This window comes from Pseudochaenichthys georgianus, chromosome 21, assembly GCF_902827115.2.
Source record: "Pseudochaenichthys georgianus chromosome 21, fPseGeo1.2, whole genome shotgun sequence".
NCBI lineage: Eukaryota > Metazoa > Chordata > Actinopteri > Perciformes > Channichthyidae > Pseudochaenichthys > Pseudochaenichthys georgianus.
The window spans coordinates 15,417,245-15,428,508 of NC_047523.1; positions in this window are offsets into that span (position 1 = coordinate 15,417,245).

The window sequence follows — 11,264 nt, forward strand, 5'->3', positions numbered from 1 at the left end:
CCAAAAGCATAGCGTGAGTCAGTGTATATAGTCACAGTTTTTCCTTCTGCAACCGTGCAGGCTTCAGTTAGTGCGATGAGCTCTGCTGCTTGTGCTGAGAGGTGACATGGAAGTGGTCCAGAACGGAATACAGCAGAATCTGAAACAACAGTAAAACCCACCCGATTAGTGCCCCCTTGGTCGCGAGAGGCAGACCCATCAACATACAAAATGAGGTCAGCGTTGGTCAGAGGAACGTCTTTTAAGTCCGGTCTAGGTGTGCACACAATGGAAAGTTCGGCAACACAGTCATGTTCGTCACCGTCTTCAGGCAAAGGCATAAGAGACGCTGGATTCAGATTGTTACATCGCTTGACATAAACATTAGGCATGTCTAACAGGCATGCGTGATACCTAAGGTAATGTGCAGCAGAGAGGTGTGATGTTCTCTGTTCAAGGAGGATGAGTGAAACAGCATGTGGAACTAACAGGGTCAAAGGTGCATATCCCACAATGTCACGTCAGGAGTTGAGCGCTTTCTCAGCAGCAGCCACTGCACGTAGACATTTAGGCAGGCCAGCAGCTACAGGATCTAGTTTGGAGGAAAAATAGGCAACAGGCCTCTGTTTTCCTTCATGATCTTGCAGTAGAACTGAGGTCATACACCCATGTCGTTCATCCACTGCCTGAGTGAAAGGTTTAGTGTGATCAGGTAGACTTGGAGTCGGTGGGAATTGGAGAGCCAGCTTCATATTAATGAAGGCTTCGTCGGCTTCCGGTGTCCATATAAGGTGATCTGTAGGTGTTACGTGCCGTAGTGTGTGTGTGGTCGTGTGTGTGTGTTTTCCTCTCTCTCCCTCTGATTTGTCCCAGGTGCAGCCTCTTCCCAGGTGCTCCTACTTTGCAATCAAGGATTCCATATAGGACCGGAAGAGGACGGCAGTGAGGCCCCTTCTTTCTCTCCTTCTCGTCTGGCTGCATGTGTGCAGCCTGTCTCTGTGTACAACCCAGCCTAGTTGTGTTGTTTATGGTACCATTGTGTTGTAATGTGGCTGGTGAGCCGCCTTACGTATTGACGGATTAAAAACCTCACTTAAACTCCTTCAGCCTTCCGTTTCCTCTCCTTTTTCTCTCGTCCGGCTGTCGGGTGTGTCGCTACTTCCCTTGGTATCCCTAGCTCTACAAGGGAACGTAACATGGGGGCTCGTCCTATCTTTGAGACAAAGAGTGAGTATTTGGTTGTTGGTTAGTGTTATTGTGTTTGGTGGTGAGCAGTAGTGTATATAGGTGTAGAATTGGCTGTGATATTATTTACTGTTGAACAGCTTCCTCAGTTTAGACAGGGGAGTGTCTAGCTGGACTGAATCAGTCCTTCCTTCGGATACTCATTTTTTATTTTGCCTTTTTTATTTTCAGGGTAATCCTGGGTGGGGATTTATTCCCTGTTGGGGGCAGGCGATTCAGGGTTTCGGCCGCTGATGTTTGCCTTTAAAGTCACCTCGAGCCCGGCACGCTCCAGAAGATAGTTAGGTAAAGGTTGGTAGGCAGGATCTGGGGAAGTTTGTAAATAAATATATAATAATATTTGTAAGTAGCCGTTGCTAAAGATGGCTTTTGTGTTGGAGCAGTTTGTGGCCAGTCCTACTGTGGGTCAGCTAGACGGGTGTAGGAAGGTTGATTTGCGGTTTGTTGCTGACCATTATCATGTTTCTGTTTCCTCGGCTCTGGTAAAAAGTGAACTCAAGGCTACGTTGATAGCTGGACTAGTTGAACAGGGGGTTTTGAGGCGGCCTGTTTTAGTGGAATCTCCTGGCACGGTGGTTCAGAGTGCTACGAAACAGGCAAACATTGTCACCACACCTCAGTTTGACTCGTTTTCGGCAGGATCCTCACCTACGGGGTCTAAAGTAGATGCCAGGGTAAAAGTACGTATGGCTCGTCTCCAGTGTGAGAGGGAGGAGCGTGAGCGTGAGCGAGAGTTTCAGCTCAGGAGGGAGCTGGAGTTCAGGAAGTTGGAGGCAGACACTGCTGTCCGGATGCGTCAGCTAGAGCTCCAAGCAGCTGTGGTGGGTGATTCTGCAGTTACACCTTCTGGTCCTGCTGCCTCCTTTGATGTGAGCAGGCATATTAATTTGGTCCCTGTGTTTCGGGAATCAGAGGTGGAAGTCTATTTTGGTGCCTTTGAGCGCATTGCTGCGGCCCTGCACTGGCCAGAAGACGTGTGGGCTATTCTATTACAGTGCAAGCTAGTCGGCAAGGCTCAAGCGGCTTGCTCTTCTCTTTCTGTCGAGGATAGTTTGGAGTATGACAAGGTGAAAGGTGCTATTCTCAGGGCATATGAGCTTGTGCCTGAGGCCTACAGGCAGCGTTTTCGCGGCATAAAGAAAGCTGCTGGCCAAACATACGTGGACTTCGCGAGGGAGAAGAAAGTCCTCTTTGACAGGTGGTGTAGAGCGTGTAAAGCGGATGACATCGCTTCCGTATGTGAGCTGATGCTGTTGGAGGAGTTCAAAAACTGTGTACCGGAGCGTACGGTAGTCTACCTGAATGAGCAGAAAGTGACTACTCTTCAGCAGGCTGTCACTCTGGCAGACGAGTTTGCGCTGATACACAGGAGCGTTTTTTTTCAGCGGGATCCTCCTCAGCGGGACCCTCCTCAGCGGGACACTTATCGGAGAGCTCCTGATAGTTATGTTCCCTGTGCCAGTGTTCCATTGTTAGGTCCCAGGATAGACAGAGCGTGCTATTTTTGTCTTGACCCAGGTCACATGATAGCAGACTGTGCAGCTTGGAAGCGAAAGCAGGCCACCACTATGGCGGATGAGGAAGGGCTTGAGCTATCACACAGTGGTGTTTTGGCTCAGAGCGATTCTCCTCATCGTGTTGGTTTCCGGAAAACTCATAACAGGCGTGCCACACAGGCTCATTCTGTCTCTCTTCCAGGACCCAAGAAAAAGAGAGTGTGTTTCTTTTGCCTTGATCCTGGTCATCTAGAGGCAGAGTGTGTAGCTCGGAAGGAGCAGGTGGCAGCGGCTCTGGAAAAGCCAAAAGACCGGCACCCGGTTGCGATGCGACAGAGTGGTGAGTTGCAGTTGAGTTCTGCATCCGTCTGTGACAGTGCTGTGGGTGTGGGTGTTTCCGTCTCTGAAGCGGTTGGTGTGGACCTAGCTCAGAGCGATGTGGATCTGTGTTCAGTGAGTGGTGTGTGTGTTGTGTGTGTTCCATGTGTTGCTCCGGTGTTGGCTGCTGGTGAGCAGTATAAGGTGTGTTTTATGGGGGGAAGTGTTACGTGCCGTAGTGTGTGTGTGGTCGCGTGTGTGTGTTTTCCTCTCTCTCCCTCTGATTTGTCCCAGGTGCAGCCTCTTCCCAGGTGCTCCTACTTTGCAATCAAGGATTCCATATAGGACCGGAAGAGGACGGCAGTGAGGCCCCTTCTTTCTCTCCTTCTCGTCTGGCTGCATGTGTGCAGCCTGTCTCTGTGTACAACCCAGCCTAGTTGTGTTGTTTATGGTACCATTGTGTTGTAATGTGGCTGGTGAGCCGCCTTACGTATTGACGGATTAAAAACCTCACTTAAACTCCTTCAGCCTTCCGTTTCCTCTCCTTTTTCTCTCGTCCGGCTGTCGGGTGTGTCGCTACTTCCCTTGGTATCCCTAGCTCTACAAGGGAACGTAACAGTAGGTTTCAAACCAGTGACGTGCGTGATAGTACGCAGTGGCAACTCGATTGGAGAATAGTTTGGAATGAATGACCTGCAGTATGAACAAAAACCCAAAAATGACATCATCTGTCGCTTAGTGACAGGTTTTGGCAGAGCAGCCAATGATGCAATACGCTTATCTGAAAGCATTTTCCCCTCTCCTGAAATGACATGACCCAAAAATGTAACTGTTTTTTGTACATATTGGAGTTTTTGACAAACTGGCCTTGTAGCCCTCGGCTGCGAGGTGCATTAACAAAGCAATAGTATCAGCCTCACACTGTTCTGCTGTGGGTGCGCAAATCATGAGGTCATCCACATACTGGATGAGAGCCGTGCCTTTAGAAACTTGTAGAGAGGCCAAACTTGTACACAATGCCTGGTTGTACACAGTAGGAGATTCACAGAAGCCTTGACACAAACGTGTGAATGTGTAAGGTTTACCGTCATATTCAAATGCAAACCAGAATTGGCTGTCTTTGTGTACAGGGACACTAAAAAAATGCATTTGAGAGGTCGATGACAGTAAAATATGCTGCAGAGGCTGGAACTTGGGAAAGAATCAGATAAGGATTTGGGACGAGCGGTGCACGGGCATGCACTGCTGCATTTACAGCTCGTAAATCCTGGACAAATCTCCACTCGTCCGGAGGTTTGTCTCTGATCTTTTTGACAGGAAACACTGGAGTGCGGACCAGGGAATCATTACACAGAATAATGACCCCTTGTTTAAGCAGAGAGGTAAACACTGGCCGAATGCCATCAACAGCTTCACGTTTCAATGGGTACTGGGGTTGATTTGGACGGAACGTGGACTTAGGAGTGATAACTACAGGCTCCGCAGAGCGAATCAAACCTACATCATATTTGTGAGCTGCCCACAGTGTTTGAGGCACTGTTTTTAGCACGTCAGAGAGCTCAGAAATATGACTGAAAAATGAGAACTCCGGGCCAGATGGGCCAGCAACAGGGTTAACATAGTCATCATTGCCTGTGAGAGTCAGAGAACGCAGGACATGAACTGAGCAGTCAATGCTGTACTTAAACACGTCATGTGATGGGGAATACTCAATCAACGGGTCGTCTGTGCTAGTCCAATCAGTACTAGATTCCCAGTCTTTAACGATTGGACCCAAATCTCTCCATCTATCAGTGGGCCCCCTGGCTAGTGAAATGTGTGGGACCGCCCCTGGGATTTGATACAGCTTGTGTTGTGTGGGTGTGAGTTCAATAGAGATAGCGCTGCACACCGAATTCCAATACATAGTTTTAAGCATGATCTCATCATTCAAACATTCCAGCAGAAAACTCTCATCATAGCATTTACATGGTTCATCAACCACGTTAGCCATACAATGCACATGAGAAGTTTCCATGAACACAGCAGGTGGAAAAACACGTTGAGGAGTCAAACGCAACAACTCCTGAGAATCAGGATATGCCAACAGCCATTGGTACACATTCAGCAGTTCTTTATCATCAAATGTGGGGTTTTGAACCATCAATGGAGTTGGTCGTCGGACTTTGAGCCCCTCATTTGTGGAAATGAGGTCTAAGCCGAACCGGAGAATCAGATCTCTGCCCAGTGAATTTATTGGGCAGACAGATGATAAAAGAAAACTGTGTTTGACTGATGTGGGAAATGGATGACTGTCATCACCGTTATCTTTACACTGAAGTGGTATAGAAAACTTCTCCTTCACAGTTACCCCAGCTGCTCCTATTGAGTGAATACATCTTCCACTAAATTTGCAATCTGGCAGATCTGCCCTTTTTACCACAGAGTGAGTTGCCCCCGAATCAACCAGAAATGTAACATTAACACCCATGATAGCTAAAGTCAGTGTGGGAAATTTCTTAAATGCTGCTTCACTGTCATATTTCAAATATGTACCTTTTTTAATTACAGACATTTTCTCAAAATCTTCCAATTTCTCAATAGCCTGCATGATGTGTGTGTGTGTGTCACTTCCCTGGTTAGATGCTGCAGGCATGGGTTCCGTCTCCCCCGACCGAATTCCTTCCTCCCCCACTCCCTCCTTCGACTGATGTCAGTTTGAAGAATTGTCTTTGTTACGGTCCGATTTATCCGATCGAAAGTTCTTTTTCTGCTTCTCGTGTGGGCATTCAGCGATCCGATGACCCGTCTCTCCGCAGTTAAAACAGCGATTGGTTCGGCCTCCTCCTCGTCCTCTGCCTTTTCCTCCCCGGCCTCGGAAACCTCCTTCTCCTCCTCGGTTCCCTCTGCCCTGGCTATCACCTTGGCCTTGGTTTGACCAGGCGGTTGTAACAGCCTGGACCATGGTCAGCTGGGCCTTGTCTTTGCGGTCGCGGCGTTTCTTTTCCTCACTGGCTTTTTCTTCTGAGAGGCGTTTCTCGGCATGCACGGCATGTCGGCGAATTTCTTCCAGCCGGGCACCGTCCATTACGCCAATGCAGGAGTTTCGCACCGATGCAGAAATAGCCGGGGATAGGCCGTTGAGGAAAGCGTTGCTGAGGTGTGTCTCCCAGACTCCCAATACTGCTTGTTCCCCGGCCTCTTGTTTGATAATGCCGCTGTTCTCGATGAACACTTGTTCTAAGCGGTGGTAATAGTCATTTACTGTTTCCTCCGGGTTCTGCTTGCATGCATAGATTCTTGACATGTCGACTTTGGCGGGTAACTTTGTAGTTATTGCGGTCTCGAGGTTGGCCAAAACATCGCGGTAGGTAGCGTTCAGGGCATGCTCCCACTCGGTGTCTCATGTGCTGTTGACCTCCCAGTAGTCCGGTGAAGTGGCTGACGTGTGTCGGACCCATTCTCAGAGTCAACAATTTATTTATCTCCGGCATGGTGGGGGAGAATTGTCTACAGAACATGAGGAGTGCTGCAGCGAATTTAGCACCTCCTAACTCAACATCTGGGAGGTGATCTCTTGATATCTCCATCTCTGCTATGGTCCATGGGCGGTAGACCAATGACGGACCATCATGTCCTGCCACCTGGATCATAGGAAAGACGAGATTAAGCTCTTCGTCCTCCTGGTCGCTCTGGTTGCCCTCCTTTCCGCGGAGGTGTTCTTTCCTGTAGAATTCAGATTTCTTTGCGTTTCTTTTCTTTTTCTCTTTCTTGTCATGGATCTTTTCCAGTCTTGCTTCTTCCTCTTCATTTTCTTTTCTCTGTCTCTCTTTGTCTCTGCTCACTCTCTGTTTGTCTTGCTCTGCAGCTGCTCCGGCGGCGGCTGGTATGTTGACCTCTGGTTCATCAGCAGCAGCCCCTCCAGCAGCCTCCTCAGCGGGTGGCGGAACGGGGGGGGAGAGGGGAGAATGGAAACCCAAAGTCGAGGAAAGGGTCCCCCACGCCTGAAAACAGAGGATAAAGGGAAGTGTGTGGTTTATATTGGGGTGGTGACATGAAACCCTTTTTCTCTTTCTTATCACCCTCATCGTCAACCTGTATCTTTTTTATTGCCGCGGCCAATTGCCTTCTTTCACGGCACTCTGCTTCATCCTCCCAGTATTTTAAACACTTTCTGTGAGTGTCCAGCTCCTCTAGGTCTCTTATTTTAAATTGTATTTGTACTCTTCATCCCATCTTCATGTTCTTGTAATTTATTCTTTAGGTTTGTGATTTTTTTCTTACTAAAAGAACCTCCCTTTGAAAATCCGAACATTTCCGTCCAGATATTTAATTTAGACAGACTGGTTTCACCATGTTTTCCTCGCATGACATCCACAATCGGACCCTCAGGGGGGTGTACAAACCCCCTACCCTGCTTTGCTCCCATAACAAAGTCTTTAAGTGTTACCTAAACACCCCGTGTTACCAAAACACTATTTTTTTCACCCGTCGGTGATGTGATATTTGTTTCTCAGTACAAATCACACAGACTGATCGTAAACCACCCAGGCTACGACTGATCGTAATCCCAAATCACGACGGATATCCCAAATATCCTACTTTCGAGCAGTCCCTCTCATAAATGTCATGGAGTTTAATTACATTTAACTTTAAACAATTTAGACACTGTACATCTCACCGAGTATTGAAAGCTTTTTGAGTTCGTTGGATCTCGTGAAGTCAATCGGTTCCACCCCGGCGCTGGTCCTCTCGTCCCGTACGGTTTCTGTCGAGGTAGAGAATCCGAGGATCCTGGAGCGACCACCAGCGTCCGTAGGTGTTCCCAATTGAACTTGCAGAGATCCTGCCGACAACACCAATTGTTATGGAAATCTGAGACCCAATACTGTGGAGAGTACAAGTCAGAGTGATCAAAACAAATAAATGGTGAAACAGACAGAGTTGTCTTTCTGGTTATTTATTTGAAGCTTCAAATACAAAAACGCAATACAAAGTCACAGGTCTCACAGAGTATAGGATAGTCTGCGTGAGTGTGCGCAGTACAATATAGTAGCAAAGCTTATATACAAGAAGGAGTGGGAAGTTCAGAAATCTGTCTTCACACAGTCACATATTGTTATTAGATACCTGTCCTTGAGCGGTAGATAGCATAACGGTTCTCGTAGTAGGGAAGTTCTTGTGTGACTGTGTGAGTCTCACCCTAGTAGCCAAATCAGCTCTGTGGCCTTGAAGCGCTTGGGAACAAACCCACAGTAGAGTATGAGAAGAAAACAGCACATCTCAGGAAATGATATAGGTGTTTTACAATGGTTTGAGAAGCATTTGGTTTAAGCATATAAGGTTTATTCTTAAAAACCCTTACCCACCCCCCATTTTCCCTCTGCTGGTCTATGGCCTTGTAGAGGGTAACGGGGTACAGAGTCGCGTAGATAAGCGGGGGAGTGCATCTGACGAAGAGATATGTTGTTGTGCTCCCTATCTCGGTTTCTTATCTATATCTAATAGAACTGCTCGGGTCTTGATAGATTGAGTGGGGAAGTTCATGAGATCTTTCTAGAGGGTTATCAAGAATAACTTGTATCCAATCACCTTTCCCCTCTCTGTCTGTGTCTGTGTATTCTCTTGTTCCGATTAACCCAGGCAAATCTTTTTTCTTGTTTGTATCTATATCTACGCCGGGATCCGGAGTCGAGGCTGATCCTCTTGCTGTAGTCCTGTGTCTTGGATCCTCTATCCTGAGTTCTGGATTAAGTCGTGGACTTCGGGTCGTGGCTGAACCTGTCTCTGCGGTCCTGCCTTGGGTCTCGTCATGCTGCTTCCCTGATGGCTTCCACAGGATTGTAGCTGACATCCTCGTGGATTCATCTTCTTATTACAGACACATGCATTTCCTAACATTCGGTCTATATGCTGTAAAATTATCTCTTCGATTTACACATGGCATCTATTGCACGTCTGTCTGTCCTGGGAGAGGGATCCCTCCTCTGTTGCTCTCCCTGAGGTTTCTCCCATGTCTTCCCCTTAAACTGTGGGTTTTCTCTGGAAGTTTTTCCTTGTACGATGTGAGGGTCTAAGGACAGAGGGTGTCGTTTTTCTCAGTGATATTATGAACTATCTGTGCTGTTGTATTAGCTGTAAAGTGTCTCTACTGTAGGCTATTTTTATTATATGTACAGCACTTTGGCTCAACCAAAAATCATTTATAAATGTGCTATATAAATAAAACTTGATTTGATTTGATACTACGTCTTTCCGCAGCGTCCATGTAAGGTTGGTGTCAACCCTCACGGGGTGAAAACAGTTTTCATAATAAAACCGGAAGTATTCCCCTCACTGTAAAATGATTACACAGTGATATCTGCATTACCCATCAACTAAAAAACATCAGTTTATCCTTGTTAATTACACAACATTGATTGGTTTAAATTATGTACAATGCTTTTGTGTTTTTAACCTTCAATTTGGAGAAACAAATCGTTTTTTTGGAGTTTAGGATGGCCGAAGACACTACACTACCCATAATCCTCAGATATCGTTTGGGACTACAACATCTGCTTTGCTTGAAAAACCCCGTGATTAGTCCTCAAGCTCTGTGATTGGATGTTGGAGTGGCAGTGTGACAAGGTTACGCCGAGCTCTTTGAAATGGAATGAAACCACGGCAGACGATCCAAAACTGGACCCCCCCCCCCCCCGGAACTACTCATGCTGGCTATTGTGTTTTGAAACATGTTCTATGGCACGTCTCTACTGGGAATTGTAGTTTTAAGACGTTTTCGTATTTTCCCATAATTAGAAGTTGCCAGTATTTTACTGTGTACACCCCTGGAGGTTTAGGGGACACGCAACACATTGGGGTTATCACATTTAAAACATATAATTAATAAATGGGTGAAAATCGCTTGTGTCCATAATGGGCAGCATTAATATACCCACATGACATCTAAGGTCAGAAGAGCTTTATTTAACAGCTGGTCTTATGTCTGTGACCCCTCCTGTTGTTAATTGATAAGCCTGAAACATGCACTTGTCAAGGTTCGGAGGCACATTTTGCAAATATGGCAGTAGCCATCGATCATCTTAAGATAAGATATACTTTATTGATCCCAAGTTGAGAAATGTTTTTGTTACAGCAGCATGTACAAAATGCCACTATTGTTACTTTGTAATTCTACTCCACTACAATTCAGAGGTTAACCTGGTATTTTTACTCCACTACATTTATTTTAGTTACTTTGCAGATTCTGATTAATGATGTGAAATATAAACAACCCTTAAATCAGACTTTAGTTACACCTGAGTAAAATTCAGGCAAGGTGATTGTCAAGTGTCAAAATAAACTATGAAATATATTAGACGTTAAGTACTTTGTCATAAATTAATATTTATCTGTTGATACCGCCAAAGTTGTTTTCTTAATCAAAAGAAGACCTTAACCTTAAAGTATTCTTTAATGTTTAAATAAAGCCTTATTAGTTTTTCTGTTTTGGACGTCCTGCACTAAACTGTTTTATTGTAGAGATCACTACAGTATCTTGATATTTTCTATTCTATATTTCTATCATTGACCTTCTACTTTCCCCCTATTTTGTATGTACTCTTAGTCTCTTAATATTTAAATGTTTTCATCAACTATAACTATTCAACAACATTCAATAACGTGCTTTAACCACTAGGCGGTGCGGGTTAAAAAACTGTCAAGTTTACAGTGTTAACACAATAAATGATACTTTTCAGTATAATTTCCAGTTTAGTTTATGACGGATTTATTTTGTTTTCCACACATATATTGTTTTGATATTTGTAACACCAAACATGACCCAGTGGTCTAGTTAATAAAACATAATAATATCCATCCATCCATCCATCCATCTTCTCCCGCTTATCCGTGGTCGGGTCACGGGGGTAGCAGTTCCAGCAGAGAGCCCCAAACTTTCTTTTCCCTGGTGACATCAACCAGCTCTGACTGGGGGATCCCAAGGCGTTCCCAGGCCAGCGAAGAGATATAATCCCTCCACCTGGTCCTAGGTCTACCCCTTGGTCTCTTCCCAGCTGGACGTGCCTGGAACACCTCCCTAGGGAGGCGCCCAGGTGGCATCCTAACTAGGTGCCCGAACCACCTCAACTGGCTTCTTTCGACGCGAAGGAGGAGCGGCTCAACTCCGAGTCCCTCCCTGATGACCGAACTTCTCACCTTATCTCTAAGGGAGACACCAGCCACCCGGCGGAGGAAACTGTTAGTGAA